The following is a 22,344-nucleotide window of genomic DNA, read 5'->3' as shown; positions in this document are numbered from 1 at the left end:
AATAAAACCAATTCTCTTTCTTGTAACTCTAAAGATCGCCTCTTCTCATCTGCATACATATTTATTTGGTCTTGAGCTTTCCTAACATTCATCTTACACCGTTGAAGAAGGGTCTACATTCTTTCCAATTCTTCTTTCCCACATGAGGATTGATCCTTTCATTAAAGATGACTATGGGTAAGGGCACCTTATGGCCATGCGTAGCCCCAAAGGGCAAAAATCCAATGCTAGCATGAGTGGAGTTATTGTAGGCAAACTCAGCCAATTGTAACCCCCAAGAATCCATTTTTGGACATCATAATAGAAATGGCGAAGATAAGTCTCCAACCACTTATTTACACATTCTGTCTCTCCATCACTCTATGGATGATAAGCCATAGAGGGAGCCAATTTAGTATCCATGAATGTAAATACTGCCTGCCAAAAGTTACTCGTGAACTTTGAATCTCTATCATGAACAATCATTTGTGGTAATTCATGTAGTCTAAAAATTTGCTCCATGAATTGACTGGCCACTTGAGAAGCAGTAAATTGGGTCTTGGTTGGAATGAAATGGGCTACCTTGGTGAGTCTATCCACCACCACATATATACTATTCCATCCATTTTTGGTAGTAGGCAAGCTAGTGATGAAGTCCATGGTAATGTGTGGCCATTTTCTTGTAGGAATGGGCAAATCATCTGGCTTATGGGTGTTGTCCTTATTCTACTAATAAGGCATACACTTCCTAAAAAAGTCTTTGACATCTTTTCACAGCCCTTTCCAATAGAATCTTTTGCTGATCCTATCATAGGTTTTGGAAACTCCAAGGTATCCAACTAAAGGCGAAGAATGCAACTCCTCCATAATTTTTTGTGTAAAAGAAGAAGTAGAGGGAATGAAAATCTTGCCACTTAACCAAATGAGGCCATTTGAAAGTTGATAATGCAAGTTATCTCCCATGAGACCTTGCTATAATTTTTAAAAAATATGGCTGAGTTCTTCATCCAAAAGATAAGCCTCATGTAGTTCTTCAATCTAGTCACTATGTAGCTCAGTCATTGCTAAAACTTTGCAAGCCCACATAAGAGAAAGAGAATTAGCCACTACATTGTCTTTTCCCCTCGTATGAGTGATGTAAACAGCATGATTTTGCAGTGTAGCTACCCACCTACACTGCTTAGGAGTAAGATCCGACTGAGTGAGAAAATATTTAAGGACCCTTTGATCACTTTGAGCTCTGAAGTGGTTGCCTTACAAATAATGGTGCCATTTCTTTATTGTATGCAAGATAGCCAACATCTCTTGGTCATAAATATTCATAGCCATTTCCTTATCTATAAGCTTACAACTTTCAAAGGAAATCACTCCATGCTCTTGTAACAAAAGAGCCCTAATGCCTTAGCCACTAGCATCACATTGTATGGTAAACTCCTTCAAAAAATCTGGACATACAAGAATAGGAGCACAAGTTAGGAGTTTCTTTAACTTGTTGACGCTACTATCTGCAAGAGCATCCCAAAAGAAAGCTTCCTTATTCAACCTATCAATAAAATGAGGTACAATAGTCACATAATGCTTGATGAAGCGATGATAAAATGATCATAAACTAAGAAATCCTCTAAGTGAAGCAGTGGTAGTACGTGTTGGCCAATCTTTAATACATTGGACCTTCTTGGGATCAACCTGGATCCCTTTTTCATTGACAGTATGTCCCCAATTATTCAACTTTAGATTGCACATGAAAGAGCATTTCTTCTCCTTTAGCAAAGAGTCTATGATGTCTCAATATATCAAAAACCTTCCTCATGTATGATAGATGGTCCTAAATGGTCTTATTGTAAATCAAACTGTCATCAAAGAAGACCAAGAAATTTTGAAAAATGAAAGCCTATAAAATCTTTTTTATCAAACTCTACAAGGTAGCTAGAGCATTTGTAAGCCCGAATGGCATCACTAGGAAATGATAGAGCCCTTGATTAAGCCTAAAAGCAGTCTTTCATAGAAGGGTTGCTATCTTCTCTTCCAGCTCTCTTGCATAGAAGGGTTGCTATCCCAAAACAGGCTGGTCATGAGTATTAGGCATTAAACCCCCAAAATGAGATGAAACTTTCCCAATAGATGGCTGAGAACCACTATGAAACCTTCCCATTGGTAGAGAACCTCTAGGAAGTTTGGTATTTAGCCCCAAAGCTTGGGAATTGACACCATTCAAACTGCCCAAGAAGTCATCATGTCTCTGTGAAGTCTCACCTACTTCATATTTGCTATTTGGGATACCCCTTCATCCAATGATTCTATGACCTTGACCATTTTGGTTAGTTGACTAAAGTGGGACTGAGGGTTCACTGTTTGAATAAGCTTTCTCCTTTGCTTCTTTGGATCCCATTTTCATTTGCATCCATTGTGAGAATTGAGCCATTATTTGAGCATTAGATTCTACTAACATGCCAATGGAAGCCTTTTTTTGGGTAGTTAAATCCACTAACTTCTCAATGGAAGACTTCGTTTGACTAGTAGATAATACCATTTGCTCCACTCTTGATAATAGCTCCATATGACATTGGGCATGCCTATTTTCATGTTCACACATGGTATTGTTAAGTGCACTAATTTCTCCATTCATTTGATCACTTCAAGGCTCCCTTGGGGAATATTATCTAGTATAAAATCTTTGATTTTCCATGAATACTCATCCTAGGCCTTATTTTTGCCTTTATGCCCTGCCATAATAGTGTAGTCTTGCAGTACTCCCTATCAAAAAACTAGCTATAACTTGAGCTAGGAAGCTCTGATTCCCAATTTTTTTAATTAAAATCGAATCCAATGATGCCCTCCTTAATATGAGCTATAATACATCATAATAGGTTTAGGACAAAAATTTGTAATTCAATCTTTGAGTCTGAACTATCTAGGCTTGCACCTTGTTTCAACCTGTAAATGCCATGTTTCCATTTGTAAGGGTAAAATGGTGGTTCTAAATAGCTACCAAGCACTATAGAAGGCTGAAACAGACCTATGGCACCCTATAGTACTTGCACCTATACTTTAGCAAATGAATTTACTACCCGTAAGGACTTGTAAATACCCTGTAGTGTCATGTTAAGTCTCCGTTTTATCCTGTTTTGCTCTTGAAGGTACTTGAGTCTTCAAAGGCACTTCAATCTTCAATTCTCCACTTGTTGTACCTATGTGAGGAAAAAAAGTTACGACATGATCCCTAGGCAAGCTCTTAATTACTTGGAGGTGGGCAAAGTCTCCCCTGGGTTTGGTTGCACCCCTTTCCAATCTTCAATAGGGAGGGTCACCTCTCTTTTGTCCCACTATCTCCCCTGACATCCACCTTTTTTTTCAGTGGGTATATCAACATGGCAGTAGCATACTACTCTAATCAATCAGCATGAGATACATTTCTAAAATATCCATTCAACCCCTTTTCATGAAATGCAATAGGATGGAAATTTTGAAAAATTGGATAGGAAGAGGGTCTTACAAATACAATTCAGTGACTCAGTAATTGCTAGTACTTACTCTTTTACAATATTTCAAGCTTGGGTAAAAGAAATCAACCAATCAAGTCAAGGTTATACATCAAAACTTTGTAAATGATATCTACGATGGAATAAGATCTAATGAATGCTAAAATTCAATGTAATAGGTTCTGATCAATAGAAAGAGCACTAATCTTTGATCTATTGATCAATTCAAAGAATTAATTGACCAATGATCTCTCATCAGCAAGTGGAAAAACTTAAGCAAGTGGATTATTGAGAGATTTCAAAGATTAAGCAAGTAGAATACCTTGATTAAGCTTGAAGAAGATGGTTAATGTTAGCTCCAATCCAAATAATGGAAAAATCCTCTATATTCTCGGGGAGGTTACTATAAGTGTATCCTCTATATCATGTGTATTCAAAGCCTATTTATAATTATCCTTATCTGTGAATTTTTTATGAATGGAACATAAACCTTTTCTATTCAATCTATAAATAATCCCTTCATATCACACCCTTTTGTATGTCAAAAATATATAAAAATATTATTTTAAAAATACCATTTTTTGAACCCACCTGATGCACACATATATTCATGAGTAATTTATCCAAGTCCATAATCCATTGTGAATCCATCATAAAGCTTGAAAGATCCATAAAATCAGCCCATATAAGCTCCAATATGATCAAGTCAATGAAGAATCAATGCTCCAGGCTTGCTTGAACACTTGAATATCAAAGATTCAAGCCTTTTGAAGAAAAGTCCGAAAGTAGACCTTCAATAAGAGCTCCAAGATCTTGACTAAGCAAAAATCCTTACAATGTCTTTAATCTTGGAGTCCATTAAGATTCAAAATGATGGTAGAGAAGCCTTGGAGGTCAAGAAGATCTAAAGATTGAAGAAATTTGAGCTTCCAGGTCTATGGCTATTGTGGCTGCCTTGCTGTGTTTTAGTGTTTCTAGTAGGGAATGAAGATCATGGCTCTAATCTTGCTACTAAGTATGCCAATGATAAGCAACCAATCTGGAAGAGATGTGTAGCAGAAGAAGGATGTAAACTGAGCAAGAAAATCAATGCAAATTTCAAGCTACATGCTGTGATTTTGGATCCTAGAAATCTTTTATAGTCTTGCACTTTGTGCCATCCCATAACTCATTTATTTGTGAAGTACCAATTGCATTATCCTTTATCAAACTTTTTTTAAATTTCTCCACATTTCCAATAATTCATCACATAGGGTTCTACTTTTGGTTAGTACTTGCATTTTTTTTGTAATGGAGATATAATTAAAAGAAAGTATATCTCTCCTAGGTAGTGAACAGTTTTTTGGAACACTTTTCACAGCATTGTGGGCAATCATGCTCTAACTTCTTCCTTCCCATGGCATTGAAGTTGCATTGACATTCAAGAGTGTCCTGGGTATAGTTATCTTCCTTACTTGGTTGGTATAGCAATGGTGCATGAGAAGAACTCTCATGTCCTTGGAATATTTTGTATCGTTGAGAACCACACCAAGTTGTATTAACATAACATTGAGTAGGTCCCCACAAGTAGGAATACTTATACCACCTAAGTCTCCATCCTATGTGTTGGGCATTGGATAATTTCCACCTCAATTAACAACTTTATTGCACACATTTGTCCCTAAATGAATATGACATGACCCTTAGTCATTTTAGAGCATTGATCCAAATGGCAAACACGTTTGTTTTAATTTATATACTGAGGTCCCTTATGGATTACATGGACATTGCTAAAAAATGGATGTTTGCTAACATCGCCACTCTGGAATGAATTGTGATAAAGAGAACCCTTGTAATAGAGCCTTCAAATTGAATCTCATCAAGATGCTCCAGAGGAAATCTTCTTCTTCTTCCACACAAAATAACTAAGTCTACAACATGATAAAGGACTAATATCAAAGTACCACAATGTATAAACATGCTATCAAAGGGGTTTTAGTTAAAAGGTCATATCCACCTCCAAGATCAGAAAGAGAAGGAAGTAGAGAATATGAGATAAAAGAGAAGAAAATGAATAGATAAAAGGTACAAAAGATAAAGACAAATATCAAAGAACTATGTATTGATAGGACCTGAAAAGATAAACAAAATCCTTGTCTGGGACTATTCAAAAGCAATCTCCAAGCATTAGATCTCTTGGAGCTCTCCTTGGTAGACCAAAAATGTGCACCGAACATTAGCTTTTTCTCTGCTTCTCAGATCACAAATTTGATGCTTCCATTGGCTCCGAAAGGGGGGTAAAACTACATTACACATGTTTAAAACTCTTCTAGATTGCTCATTTTTCTTCTCCTTGTTCGGAGTGTTGTTTGCTGCCTGAAAACTATAATCATGCACTGTGTGATTTCCAAAACCCTTCTTTTTGCATGAGATCTCTCAAAACTAGTTTAAAAGTAACTTGCTTTTTGCATGTCACCCTTTCTAAAAGTTTTCTTCACCTTTTTAGGATATTTACAAGAAATAATATCCAAAATATCAAAATAGGCTAAACTTGTCTAAAAATAATGTATTTTGGACCTATCTATACTATGGATACTAATAATAATGACTAAGATTTCATTCAATCACTAGCTCATTAAGAAAGTCAAATAATGTTGCACACGAGGATTTTTCACACTCTGTCCATGCCATAGCATGACATCAATCCCCTCTAAACTAGCACATCCTCTAGTATGTGCCACCAATGCACCACCCAGGTCAAACATCCATAGCGTCAGCTTGTTGCTCATCATGCACATAAGACAGCACCCCCTAGATCATAGACCAATATGAGTAGCCTTTGCACAACTCTAATACCATACAAAGCATCCACTCCAAGGTCATCAGGCCTTAGGTGTGCATTATATACTAGAGGCTATTGAATGTCCATATATAGGTTATCAACGCACCCATCAACAAAGACATATCAACATGCCTACTCTTTCAAAGTCCAGCATATGGAAATATGATTATACTAATAATTGTGTACTATATCAAACATAAGTTGAACCTTACGTGCATCCAACATATGCTGACCATTGCCAAAAACAGTGTAGTCCATATCTTGAAGTATCTTTGAATTGCCTATCAAGGCCTTTGACAAAGCATCTGAAATAGTTTGCAAGCTATGAAGCATTACATCTAACATCCTCTAAAGGTATATCCTCAAACTCATGAGCTGTCTCAAAAATGATAATTATATCATACAAATCATGTGTATTCCAACACTTCATCAATCTCCCTATGAGTCCCTGCATCAAGTAAAATATGGGCTTCGTAAACCTCTTCAGATGCATTAAGAAAATCTACATATGCATTGGTTAAATCTTCCTATAAGATCTTCCAAGGCATCCCTAACTGTCTCAATAGTAGACTGCAACTTATATCCTAGCAGTTTTTCCTCTTACTTGCTATCATGTTTCTACTCCTGCCCACACTCCCTTTGAGTTGTTGAATGGTAATAAGCTAAAAATCTGATCTACTAGGAATTCCCTATAAATGGATGAGCTATCCATTGAAGATAAACTCCATATACAACTGTAAGAAATCCATAGTAATCATGCCTAATGTCATCAACCAATCACAACCGAGTACGATGTCTATAGGCCCCATTGCCAAAGTACTTTTGCTTCAAAATTTTCAGCCAACTATAAATAAACTTGTGGGCATATCTATGTGTTGATTTCTTCTTCACCATTGGCCACTTGAACTCTAATGGGCTACTGTAAATCTATGGGAATACAATTCATCTTTTCCGTGATGGACTTATTCACAAAACTATGGGTACTGTTACTATCTATCAGAATGAACATTGCCTTTCCATGAATGTTAGCCTTCATATGGATTGTATTAGGGCTCTTAGATCCTGTCCAAGCATCCATGGAAATAGAACAACTAGTGGCAGCAAGTGGCTCCTTACAAGTCCCACCTGGATCAAAAGGAAAAGAGTCGGTTGGATCATAGAAATACTCTTGCCCATCTTCTTCCTCAAGATCTTCATTTTCAGCATTGAGTTTAATTGCATTAGCTTCGTCCATCTCATCTTCAAGTTCCTCAAAGACTAACATACTTTGAAGCTTGGGTTTGAGATTTTTATATTTACACTTTGATGCATGATTAGGTGTATACTTTTCCCCACACTTGAAACATAAGCCTTTCTCCTTTCTTTCTTTATAAAGATCCATAGGAATAGACTTAGGATTCATATTGGTTGAAATGGATTTAAGCTTGTTGTCCCCTTGTTTGAAGTCAACTCTGAGACTGTTTGTTGTCCTAAAGTTACTTTGAGGTCTAGAAGCATTGAATGGTGGATAAGTTGGCACCCTTAAACTCCCATTTAGCACATGAGTGTGCATGTGTTTAAAAACAGTCCTTGACTGTCCAAAACCAAGCTGAAATGAAGATTCTCTTCTATATTTTTTTCCATAGTGCTCTGCAACAAGCTCAATAGCCTTAAAGAGAGAAGTTTTGTGCCATGACATCAGCTGATAAAGATGGCTCTAAACCATACATGTACTTGTGGAGCTTAACCTCATCACTAATGCTTTCTACATACATGGTTAGGCTAAGAAATTGGTTAGTCTACTCTCTTACACTTAGGCCTTTTTGTTCCAAACCATACCATCTCCGTGCCAATTTCTCTTTTTCAAGAGGGGAGACAAATAATTCAGCCATAAGTGCCTTGAAAGCTTCCCAATTCTCTACAAGTATTTTTTCCCTTTTTATATACATCCACCAAGTATGGGAAAATCCCTCCAAATGCAAAGAAGAAAAATGAATCTTCATGTCATCAGTTTTGGGGAATATGTCAAAGTAAGATTCCATCTTAGAGGTCCACTCCTCTAAGTCAGATGGTGAAGATGACTGACCATTAAACTTGGCTAAAATGATCTTATCCTTTAGCTCTCTTTCATGGAATGGTTGCTGTCCCAAAAAACATTGATCATGAGTACCATGCATTGAACCCCCAAATTGAGATGGAAATCTCCCAATAGGTGGCTGAGAACCACTATGCAATCTTCCTGCTGGTAAAGGACCCCTAAGAAGTTGAGTATTCTGCCCAAAATCTTGAGAGTTGGCTCCATTCAAACTGCCCAAATAGTCATCATGCATTTGTGAAGTCTCACCTAATTCATATTGGCTATTTGGAATGTCTCTTTGTCCAATAATTCCATGACCATGACCATTTTGGTTAGGTGGCTCAAGTGGGACTGAAGGCTCACTGTTTGAATAGGCTTTCTCCTTGGCTTCTTTAGATTCCATTTGCATCTGCATCCATAATTTGAGAACTATATTCTACCAACTTATCAATGGAAGCCTTTGTTTGAGTCATTGAATCTACTAACTTCTCAATGGAAGACTTCATTTGATCAGTAGACAAAACCATTTACTCCATTCTTAATAGTAGGGCCTCATGATGTTCTCTATGCCTTTGCTCACGTACACACAAGGTATCATTGAGTATACTAATTTTCCCTTGTTGTTGAGGCTCTTCAGGTCTCTCTTGAGGTACATTATCCAACATGGAATCTCTGATTTGCTGAGCATAATCATCCTAGACCTTATTTTTATCCTTATGCCTTGCCATAATAGTGTAGTCCTATAGTACCCTTGTCAGAAAAATGGCTATAACTTTTGCTAGGGAACTCTGATTTCAAATTGTTTTAGTTCAAATCAAAGTCAAGAATTCCCTCTTTAAGATGAGCTATAGCACGCTATAACAAATTTAGGATAGAAAATTATGCAACTCAATCTCTGAGTCTGAACTGTCCAGGTCTACACCTTATTTTGACCTGAAAATGCCATGTTTTGACCTTGTAAGGTAAAATAGTAACCCCAAATGGTTACCAAACCCTGTAGAAGGCTAAGTAGGACCTATGGTACCCTGTAGTACCTGCATCTGTACTTCAATAATGAAGGGTGTACTTGTAACAACCTATAAATGCCTTGTAGTGCCTTGTAGAATCCCTATTTTACCTTGTTTTGATCTTGAAGATACTTGAGCCTTTGGAAACTCTTCAATCTTCAATTTTCCACTTGGTGTACCTCTGTGAGGGATAAAATGGCATGACAAGCTCCCTACACAGGCTCTGAATCACGGAGAGGTGGGCAAAGTTTCCCCCGAGTCGGTTGGTAGCACCCCTTCGGGATCTTTGATAGTGAGGGAGGGTCACCTCTCTTTCATCCCATTATCTCCCCCAGCATTCACCTTTTCCCCCGATGTGTATATCAACATGGCAATGGCATTGTATTCTAATCAACCAGTATGAAATGCATTGCTGGAATATTCATTCAGCCCTTTTCATGAGATGCAATTGAATGAAATCTGGAAAATTTGGATAGGGAAAGGGTCTTACCAATCCAATTCAGTGACTCACTGATTGCTTTAGTACTTACCCTTTTACAATATTTTATCTTGGGCAAAAGAATTCAACCAAAACAAGTCAAGGTTATGCATCAAACTTGGAAAATGATATCTATGATGAGGTTATGATTGAATCGATACTAAAATTCAATGGAATAGGTTGAAATTAATGGGAAATAACACTAATATTTGATCTATTGATCAATTCAGAGAATTAATGATGCCAGGAGGCATATTCCACGGTGGATTCCGTGAGGTTTTACGGTGGATTCCGTAAACTTAGATGACCGGGGCTCATACGCAAAGAGGATTCTTTGTGCGAGAAGTTGATGGGGACGCCTGTCCTTTTCGGGCGTTTCATTAATTTAGTGTGTACATGGGTGATTCCATAGCGGGTGATTCCGCAAAATGCATATTAAATTAATAAACGTTTATGAGTTTAGAGTGCGCACTCGTAATAAATTAAGGTTAGGATTTATTTCTAACCAGTTGATTTATTTATGTAGCTGAAGACTGCTAGGTATTCACTTTTGTCGGTTTAATTGTGTTATTTTACTAACGATTGTGAATGCTTCAGTTGATGTGTAGAGATAGCAGGAGTGGCGGAGGAAAGCATTGGAGTCTAGCGGGTTTCCGACCTTTGGATATATTTTGATAGGCGCCACGCCTATATTTTGATTATGTCTATAGAGACATCGACTATTTATTATTATTTTGTATGCGCTTATGCGCCTGGATATGTTATTTTTATTTGGACATTGAGATTGGGTGTGCCAGACTCTTTGGGCACCGTCCATTAGCTTTATTTTCCTATTTTTGGTAGAAAGCAAACTCAAAAGCTAAAAGCTTGTATATTTTTGTAATTGGGCTATTTTTGAGCAAAAAGATTGAAAATATATATTAAATACATGCTTTGTGAAGCGCTCACACAAGGCATGGGGGAGATTCAACCCAATTTGTCTCTTGTCTCATGTCGTGCTTGTTTTTACATTGGTCTTTGTGCTAAAAAGTAGAGTGCTTTGTTCTTGGGGACCTTTGGGAATTCACTACGTGAGCTACCTGCGTCCGATCTGCGCACCAGTGGTATCAGAGCGGAGCAGAGATCAAGGGCTTCCAATCGCTACCAATCTCGGGCGAAGGCGGAGCTCCAGGAACAAACGGCCTCTACAGTCAATCTCGTCGCGAACCGTCGATACAGGCAGACTTCTGGCGATCAAGAACCCCTGTTTCCACTCTCAGATCGCGAAGGACCACTCTCTGTCGGCGGAGGACCACGCAAACATCTTCTTCACTAAAATCGTGGATAATACAGTAAGAAGCCATAACTTTTGCTTCAAAAAGCTTAGTCTTGAAGTTTAAAAGCTTAAGGAATTAAAGAAGTCCCCAAAACTTGTCGACGTGCTGACTGAGGATGTCCGAAATTTGCGCGACGTCATCAAAGACATACTCTTGTCCTCCACGATTTGCGCCGTTTTCTGACGGCTCTTCATCTCCCTAAAGCTTAAGTTATTAAGCTTATTAAACTTAAGCTTAATTCCTTAAGCTAAGTCACACAATCCTCTGCAAGTCACACTGGGCAGACAAGTTCAGTAACTCCGGGTCACGCACTCCAGAAGACAAGTTTCGCAAGTCGACACTAATCAAGTACTGCAAGTCCTGCAAGTCAGCTAAGTTCAGCAAGTTCACAACCCTGCAAGTCTGTTAAGTGTGCAACTCTGCAAGTCAGACTAAATCAGAACTGACTAACGCTTGAAACTCCTAGAAGACTTGTTCGTTTGCAAAAACTCAGAACTGGAAAGTTGTTCGCAGCAAGCTGTTTTACCTATCTGCAAGTTCGTTGAAGTACTTTCAGCAAACAGAGACAGAAATATTTCAGAATTTCTGAAAATTGAAGAAGAAAATACCCAAAAATACATAGCCTTGTAACCCCAAATTTGAGCTACGCTCATCCCGCTAACTGATTTTGAGTGAGAAAGGTTTGTTGAGTTTTACAGGATGACTACCCCACACATGGATGATCCTATGACTGAAGACGACCTACCCGAGCCTACCATGGAACAAAAGCTGGATCTTATCATGTTGCAATTGGACGAAGAGCGAAGAGCTAGGCAAGCCTTGCAAGCGCAATTGACAAAGCTACAAGGAGCGTCCACTGATAAAGAAGAACCTCAAGCTGAAGATTTGATACGCCGTACCATCGACGCCACTCTTGAAGCACAAACCATTCGCAAGGAATCCAAGATAAGTAAACGAAGTTTCAAGTTTCGCACTTTCAATGGCATAAGAGAGGGAAAGACTGTTTTATCATTCATTAGCCAGTTTGATGACTATTTCCATGAGGAAACTTATCCTGAGAAAGATAAAATCAAGTGTGTTACTAATCATATGATAGATAGAGCTTCACTTTGGTGGACTGTCGTCCGCAAGAGCATAGAATGTCCTGCTACATGGGAAGATTTTAAGAAGAAGTTCATGCAAAATTTCCTTCCACCGCAATTTCATGAGAAGGCAATCAAGCAATGGGATTTACTGCAACAACGCGACCGTGAGCCTATTCCACAGTATACAGAGCGTTTTTGGAATGCACTCCTACAGCTACGCATGCTTGAAGACATACCAGAGACGACCCATAAGCGGAAGTACATGTCTGGACTTCTTGGACATTACTACGCTGAGGTGAATATATTCAAGCCTGCTACTCTTGAAGATGCCATCTCCTTAGCTCACGACACTGAAGATAAATTACGTGGAAGAGATCGACGACCACAGCCATTCCAAGCAAATGGTAATTATGGATCTAAACAATTCAATTCAAATTTCAGAAGGTTTAATCCAGGTCGTTTTTCATCACCATCTTTCCGCAAGAATTGGCCTAAACCACCTGCATTACCATCCACTGTCAATCCAAATCCTAAGCCTATCCAACAAGCAAATCCAAATATACCCAGACTCCCAGCCATTGCAAATAATGTGACCAAAGCCAAGCCTATCGTATGTTACAAGTGTCACCAGCCAGGCCATCTCGCAGCAAATTGTCATTCAAAGAAGCCATCAGCACATATCAACTACCTTGGAGCTATGGACGAGGACGAGCATGAGGATATGCCAGACTTCACTGAAGAAGAAGATGATCCTACTACTACTTCCGACACTTTACCAGGTATGCCTACTTTACATTCATTGTTGACTATGAAATGTATGGTGCATGGAAAAGAAAGAACTGTATTGCATGATGACGGTAGTACGCATGATTTTATTTCAGCAAAATTGGTAAAGGAATTGAAATTGCATACAGTACCTACGCACTATCGCATAAAAGCTGCATTTTTAGGCACTAGGTACAATGGCACACAAGAAGTTCAAAATTTAGAAATTCAAATTGGTCCATATATTGAAAGAAGAAATTTCTTAGTTGTCCCATTACAATCTAGCGACATTATTCTAGGAATGCCATGGAGACACCAACATAATCCCAATATAGATTATTCCACACACACAATGAATATAAATTTTCAGGGAAAATCTATTACATTATTTGGTATGCATGCATCTCATATGTTTCCACTGCTTTCGCATACTCAAGCAAAACGTGCACTACGCAAGAATACTAAATCATATCTCATTTGGGTGAATGAATTGCACGCAAAAGAAACTCATATACACCCTAGGCATAAGGAATTTCTTGCATATTTTAAAGATTGTTTTGCAGAAGACCTACCACCAGGTTTACCTCCATCACGTCCAGAAGACCATAAAATTGACCTAATACCTGGCACACAACCACCTTGCAAAGCCCCATATAGGCACAATCAAATAGAGCAAAAAGAAATCCAGACTCAAGTAGAAGAATTACTAAATAGAGGCTTAATTCGACCTAGCAGTTCTCCATTCGGTGCACCTGTGCTCTTAGTCAAGAAAAAGAATAATACTTATCGGATGTGTATTGACTACCGAGCATTAAACAAGATCACTGTAAAGAATAGGTATCCTATACCTAGAGTTGATGACCTTATGGACAAACTGCAAGGATCTTCTATATTTAGTAAAATTGACCTTAAATCTGGATATCATCAGGTGAGGTTAGATAGATCCGACATATTTAAGACTGCATTCAGGACACAGTTTGGCCATTACGAATTTTTAGTTATGCCATTCGGATTAACTAATGCACCTGCTACTTTCAGTAGAATGATGAACCGTATTTTTCTAAAATATCAATATTGTGTGATTGTTTTCTTTGATGATATTTTAGTATTCAGTCAAAGTGAAAAAGAGCATTATGAGCATTTATCATTAGTTTTTCAATTACTGAAAGAAAATCAATTGTTTGCAAATCCTGACAAGAGTGAATTCTTTAAGACAGAAATAGAATATCTAGGTCATATTGTATCAGAAGAAGGAATAAAAGTTGATCCTAAGAAAATTGACGCAATATTGCATTGGCCTATTCCTAAAAATGTACATGAATTACGCTCATTCCTTGGTCTTGCTAGTTTCTATAGGAAGTTTGTACGTAATTTCTCATTACTTGCTTTACCACTGACCAAACTTCTTAAGAAAGGTATTGTTTATCAATGGACTGAAAACCAGCAGAAATCCTTTGATTTACTTAAACGTGCATTGACCAATGCCCCTATCCTACAATTGCCTGACTTTAACAGACCATTCTTTTTAGTTGTGACCGATGCTAGCGGATCAGGAATAGGAGCTGTGTTAATGCAAGATAATCATCCAATAGCATATTCTAGTTCTAAGCTGAAACTCTCTGAGCTCAAATATTCCACCTATGACAAGGAACTCTTAGCAGTTGTCCAAGCATTGAAACAATGGAAGCATTATTTAATGGGTTCAGAATTCATGATAAAGACCGACCAGCAAAGCATTAGACATCTACTTAGCCAACCCCAAATTTCTGACCGCCATATCAAATGGGCTTCATTCATTCAAAGTTTCCATCCTATCATTCAATACCAACCTGGAAAAGAAAATGTAGTTGCCGATGCATTAAGTAGAAGACCTGCAATTCATAACATTTCTATCATATCTTTTGATTCTTTGATTGCTATGAAAGACACATATCACCAGGATATTACTTTTCATTCTGATTGGCAAAAATTAGTTCAAAATAATTTCATTCCTGTTGATTCATTGTCATATAATGATGGATTCATGTTCTTTGAAAAGAGACTGTGTGTTACTATTCCATTCCGATCTTTTGTTTTAAATGAAATTCATTGTCCCCCATATCAAGGTCATAGAGGTATCATTTCTACATTACGCATGTTAACTGAAGATTTTTATTGGCCGCATATGGATGCAGATGTGTCTAATTTTGTTTCTGAATGTCTGATTTGTCAAAGAATAAAAAGACATCATGGTAAACAATATGGGTTATTAATGCCTTTATCTATTCCATCTAAACCTTGGGAACAAATATCTATGGATTTCATTACTGGCTTACCAAATACTAAATCTAACCATGACATGATTTGGACAATTGTAGATAGATTTAGTAAGCAAGCATATTTCATTGCATGTAAGAAAACTTTAACAGCATCACACGCAGCACAATTATTTTTGAAAACTGTTTTTACTAACCATGGATTGCCGAAAGTCATTATTTCAGATAGAGATTCTAGATTTTGTAATAATTTCTGGATTACACTGTTTGCAAATCTAGGCACAAAGATTGATTTCTCATCTGCATTTCATCCAGAAACAAATGGACAAACAGAAGCCACAAATAGCACTATTTTAGATCTTTTACGTGCATACACTATCTCTAAACCTCAAACATGGGATACTCATTTGCATTTATTACAGTTTGCATATAACAATACACCGCCCACATCTACAAAGAAAGCACCTTTTGAAGTTATTTATGGATATAGATTATCTACACCTGTTGCATCTTTGTCTAATAGAATACAAAGTGCCGATGATATTGTTGTTATGCATAACACTATTTTTGATGAGGTCAAGGATATGATTGCTAAAGCCCAACAATCATATACCAAACAAGCCAACAAGAAAAGACAAGCCATGAATTTCAAAATTGATGATTATGTTTGGCTTAGAATAGAAAAGCGTAGACTGCAAAGTGTAGATAGACATCCAGTTGTCAAATTAGCCCCTAGATTCTACGGACCATTTAGAATCATTCATAAGATTAATGACAATGCATTCAAGTTAGAACTGCCATCTCATTGGAAAATTCATAATACCTTTCATATTAGTTTATTGAGACCATTTAGAGGACAATTACCTATCCACCCTGTCTATGAAAACCCACCTTTACTAGAAGAAGAGACTGAAATCCTTGAACCAGAAGCCATCATAGACACTGATTACATGACCACTAGAACTGGCCGAAGGTACTCTAGATATCTCGTGAAATTTAAGAACCATTCTGTAGAGGAAGCACAATGGATGCACGCTAGAGACCTAAATGCTTTCCCCACTCTGTTAGCTCCACATTGAGCTAATAGCAATTGAGGTCAATTGCTATCCCACCCCGGGGGTATGATGCCAGGAGGCATATTCCACGGTGGATTCCGTGAGGTTTTACGGTGGATTCCGTAAACTTAGATGACCGGGGCTCATACGCAAAGAGGATTCTTTGTGCGAGAAGTTGATGGGGACGCCTGTCCTTTTCGGGCGTTTCATTAATTTAGTGTGTACATGGGTGATTCCATAGCGGGTGATTCCGCAAAATGCATATTAAATTAATAAACGTTTATGAGTTTAGAGTGCGCACTCGTAATAAATTAAGGTTAGGATTTATTTCTAACCAGTTGATTTATTTATGTAGCTGAAGACTGCTAGGTATTCACTTTTGTCGGTTTAATTGTGTTATTTTACTAACGATTGTGAATGCTTCAGTTGATGTGTAGAGATAGCAGGAGTGGCGGAGGAAAGCATTGGAGTCTAGCGGGTTTCCGACCTTTGGATATATTTTGATAGGCGCCACGCCTATATTTTGATTATGTCTATAGAGACATCGACTATTTATTATTATTTTGTATGCGCTTATGCGCCTGGATATGTTATTTTTATTTGGACATTGAGATTGGGCGTGCCAGACTCTTTGGGCACCGTCCATTAGCTTTATTTTCCTATTTTTGGTAGAAAGCAAACTCAAAAGCTAAAAGCTTGTATATTTTTGTAATTGGGCTATTTTTGAGCAAAAAGATTGAAAATATATATTAAATACATGCTTTGTGAAGCGCTCACACAAGGCATGGGGGAGATTCAACCCAATTTGTCTCTTGTCTCATGTCGTGCTTGTTTTTACATTGGTCTTTGTGCTAAAAAGTAGAGTGCTTTGTTCTTGGGGACCTTTGGGAATTCACTACGTGAGCTACCTGCGTCCGATCTGCGCACCAATTAATTGATTAATAATCTCTCATCAACAATTGGAAAAGCATTAGCAAGTGGATTATTGAGAGATTTCAAAGATTAAGTGAGAGAAATACCTTGATTAAGCTTGAAAAAGATGATAGATGTTAACTCCAATCCCAATGATGAAGGAATTCTTCAAAATCTATCATAAATCTACCATGAAGTTTGAAATATCCACTAAATCAGTCCATATGAGCTCCAATATGCTCAAATCCGTGAAGAATCAATGTCGCAAGCTTGCTTGAACACTTGAATACCAAATATTCAAGCCTCTTGAAGAAAAGCCCCAAAATAAACCATCAATATGAGCTCTAATGTCCTCCATGGGCTGAAATCTTTGCAATTTGTTAAAGAATCCTTACTGCCTTGATACCACAGGCTAGATTGATGAAGAATCTTCAAGAAATTCATGAGAAATGGAAGCTTTGACTGACGCTTTCATGGCTGCCATGGACTATTCATCTAGGGTATATAGTAGGGTTGAAAGTTCTTGAATAGAGTTCAATCTTCAAAGATCATTGATGATTTACACTTGCCAATGATCAGAGAGAGTGCCAAGGGCTGGAGACAAAACATCTAATGCAGGAAACAGGCTGGAATCAGCCTGAAAATTGTGCCGCAATTTTCAAGGCTGTTCCTAGCTCCATTGCTAAGCCAATCTTGAGAAAATAGGTAATCATCCTATAGGTATTGAAGCAAGGAAACTGTTCCAGATGGTGATTGGCCAATAAGATCAGGGACTTGAGAGATATGAGCACATCTTGCTAATGAACTTCCATAAAACCTACAGGAAACTCCAAGAAAGGGGAAAGAGGATTTACTCTTTTCAAAGTAACCATAGTTTGTTCCCAAACTAAGATCGGTTAACTCTCCTTTATCCTAGTTACCTCGAGTTTTGCATGAGATTTGATGAAGATGTGCCACTTTAGCCATCCTCCGCCATATCTGACCTTGGAGATCTCTAGGTGTAGTCTCTTACTAACTGTGGATGGTCTGCAACACTCCACTAGTCACTGTCTTATATACAACACTTGTCTGAAATTGATTTTGATGGAGGAAAAATAGGATTGAAAATAGAAGGAAAAATGGATCAAATACCAATGCTCTGATACTGTAATATATCAAATGGAATAATGCAAAAAAAAAATATTTTCCCTCCCCAAAACCGACTGTTGTGCTGTAAGGGGAGGGAAATAGAATGGAGGACTAAGCTCCTTGGTGGAGCTCGGCGCCTTCCACCGCCCTGCACATTGACACATAAGGAGGGGGAGGATTCCCCTCCCTCCCCTATTTAAGAGAGGGGTTGCTGCCTCCATGAAGGGGGTATGGAAGACGACGCTGCCCAGACTCACCGTACAGAGGAACTGAAGTGAGGAGGAAGAGGTGGACGAGGAGGAATATCGCTGAGAGCGCCGCCGCCTACAGCCGTCAACCCCGGTTCACAGCGCCACCTGCCCATTGCCAACGCGGCGTTGAAACACCCCCCCTGCCATGTTGAAGCATAGAAGCTTCTTAAGGGGACTAATTAAGCCCCCTTTCACCCCCCTCATATCCCCATTTATTTCCTTCCCCCCCCCCCCCCTAGTTTTATATTCTTAAGGGCCTTTCACCCCCTTGTGTTGCCCTTCATCTTTCCCCCTGGGTTCTAAAACCCCTAAGGCCTTCCCCCCCCCCCGTGTCGTAAAATCCCTCCAAGATCCCCCTTCCTATACCTTTCACTCCCGTGTCCAAAAATCTCCCAAGTCCCCCTTCTTATGCCTTTGGAACCACACACACACCCCCCCGTGTGTTAAGCCCCCTCATCCCATGGGTGTTGGAACCCCGTAATTTAGACCTTTCCTCCCCCATATTTAACCCTTAAGCCCCTTTCTTTTGGGCTTGTTACTTCCCCCCCCCCCCCCTCCCATGTGTAAAACCCCATAGGGCCTTTTCCTTGGGCTTTGTAAGCCTTTCCCTCCCAAAAGAACTAAGACCTTAAAGGTCTTATTACCCCCTCCTCGTGGTTAAACCCTTAACTGTTCCTTGCCTTTCCAAAATACCCTTGGGACTTGGTTTTTTTTTCTTACTTGAAAAAGAGAAGAAGAGTATTGACGCGCAAGGGAGCAACGTTGGAATTCCGAAAAAGAGTGTAAAGCTGCTTCCACGTTCGAAGGACTACAATTGCGATGCCTCCTAAGAAAGTCCAAGGAGTAGCTGCAAGAGGGTCATCTCCCGGTATCCATGTGGATATCTCACCCCAAACCCAGGTTTTTTCCTTCTTAATTTTATATCGTCGTAGTTCAATCATGCAAGATGAATTGTTAGGGATATGATATATTTTTGTCCTAGTTGTTCACAACGAAGGAATTAAGTTTAATGGAACATGCAAAATAAATAATGCATAAACGTAATTTTTCAAATAGCTTTATGTATGGAAAACGCAAATCATGAAAGGATTCTTACGATGCATAAACTCTAGGAAATTATCGTTGGTAACTGCTTAACTTAGCAAGGAAAAGGTTGATTATTTAGCATGAGTTTGTTTGCAAAGAAAAGGGAAGATTAGTTGGATTTAACCTAACTTCAAATCGATAAAGTATAGGATCGAAAAGTCAATTGACCGTAGATAACAAACCATACGGAAGTAACCTCGAAATTACCTTCTAGAGTAACCAAATTAAACTTAAAAATACCTATGCTGCAAAATATTCGTTGGGAATGAGTTAAAATTCCAAGGAAACTTCTATACCTTAAATACTTGTCCACATTCCCTGAATGTAGATTTAGTAAATTGTAATCGAAAAAGGAACTAGGGTTTGTCCCTGAGATTCTTACAAGAATGAAGCTAGGAAACCCTAGGTCTAACAACTTCAGCTTAGAGAAACTGAAACGGATTGTTTCGTGACTCCACTATCACATAGTACAATGCGGGACTTGCGCAGCAACTACGGAGTCATATGGTCTTGTGATTGAATCACAAGAAGAAAGGCCAAATTCTCGCAAAAAGGTTAGTAGATCCTTACGCAAGATATCTTGCAAGAGGATGTATTCTTTGATACCCTTCTGAGTGAGGAAGACTAATTGGAGATTAAAAACCAGAAACTGAAGTATCCAATGAACTTTAAGGTTTGACCAAGTTGGGTTAATATGGTACACCCTAACCCAGAATATATGGGATCTTGCCAAGTTGCAAGACACCCCGAATCGAGTGCTCGATACATTCGAAAGGAAGGAATCATTCCTTAGCAGTTTGCCAACAACAAAATCGATCAATGGAAATGTTTGTGTTTGCTAGAGATTTTAGAGCACTGTTTGACTTGTTTAACCAATGAATTACAAAATAAATAAGTATATATACTTCAGGTTGAAGGCCTGAAGGGAGAGGTAGCTTCAGTTACCCCCGACTGCCTGCCTGACCCTAACCAAGGGGGTTGTAGACCGCGCCGGGAAGTGGACCAAACCCACCGTGAGAGGTCTCTCCGTTGAGTGCTACTTGGAGCAGGAGGATGCTTGGGTGCCAGGGGGGCTCTGGCCCCGTAAATCCCTTGCCTTCTGGGCCCTGCACAAGAGGCTAACATGACTCGAGATCAGATCTTGAGGCCCGTATACTAGTTGTCGGGCAGAAACTTGGAATAGTGATCCCTGTGGATTGCTGGATAGCCTTCAGGCGGCCTTCGGGTGGATTGTGGATAAGTGTACGGGCGGAACTCTTGTATTTCAAAGTTAAATATGATGACCTATTAATAAAGAACTTGTTTGATATTGTTTTTCTATGTCAAGTGATAAGATTACGTGAATGAACGAGTGCTTAACGGGTTAATTAAAGAAGCTGGTTGTTACATGTCCAACTATTGTGTTAGATAATTATATAAGTAAAACAACCTGAGGAAAGTGCGGAGGATGGGCCATAGGTCTGTCCTACGGTTGGGTGGTCCCAGTTGGCCGGAAACTTTTCTCAAATCACGAAGAACAGTGGGATGATCATCAAAGGACACGAACAACAAAAGCGTTGACCTAGAGTTATGTCTTATCCCAATTTACGTTTTTTTAGGAGAATGGAATGGGACTATGACTTATGGCAGAGAGGTTGAGCTTTGCATCCCTCTCGTTTCCCATTCTCCTTGAACCAAGTGCTACGTGAATCTGCTTCGGACCTGGCGTTTCTACGTAAAGTAGTTCGCTTGGATCCGACGCTAGTTGCTGTTAGGAAATGACCAATCAGGAAAACCCTAATTCAGGTCGATCCTAAGTGGGAACGGCCGGAATACTTCCGCTACATGGCAGACACGGAAATCCCTAGAACGCAAATCCCATAACATTCCATGGGAGTGCCGAACGGAGCTTTCTAGGCATCCTTTTTGATGGATTGCTAAGACGTGTCCTGGATGATACTAGTGGACACGTTACAGTTGGTATCAGAGCCGACCAACAACGGAATTGTTTTTATGAAATTATAATAAGATGAAGTAAAGCAAATGTTGATATCCAAACATTTCCTTACCTTCAATGTTGTCTTGCAGAATTACGAAGCGTTGAATAATTTCTTGGTATTTCGAGTCATGTTTATGACTGCAATGCATTCTCCGCTTTATAGACAAAGGATTGGGATGATGAACATCCTGGAGCAGATCTATAATCCATCACCTTTGTACATGGAACGAAGATGGACGGGTGCTTCAGGATTCTACTATATAGCCGCCCACCGGTTTGCTTATTTACAGACCAACCTAAAGAGGATCAAGTGGTTGGAAGACCTAAAAGTTGTGAAGCTGTTCGTTTTTGTGGAAGCTCACGTAAATTTGACTTTACATATTCGAGGTCGGAGGGTTGAGATGAACTCATATGTATATGAGGAAGTAACCCGTATAATCCCGGCCGATAGGATTAAAGTCTTGGGCCACCATGAGAAGTATGGATTCCAATGGAAAGGATATCCTGAACTTCCAATGACTTACCGATTCCTAAAGATCCATGACCCGAAACCTTATTATTATACAGTCCGTGTAGATAAATGTAATACAATGTTGTTCTCCCTAAACTAAATGTAACAATTGGCTTATCATCGCATGAAACATTGTATTTAAAAGGGCCATGCCCATATAAATACAAATAAAGACTTCTTTT

The sequence above is a fragment of the Lygodium microphyllum genome, chromosome 11, assembly GCF_053477565.2.
Source record: "Lygodium microphyllum isolate KBCC chromosome 11, Lygodium_microphyllum_v1.1.10, whole genome shotgun sequence".
In the NCBI taxonomy this organism is placed as follows: Eukaryota; Viridiplantae; Streptophyta; class Polypodiopsida; order Schizaeales; family Lygodiaceae; genus Lygodium; species Lygodium microphyllum.
This window is presented reverse-complemented; position numbering follows the sequence as displayed.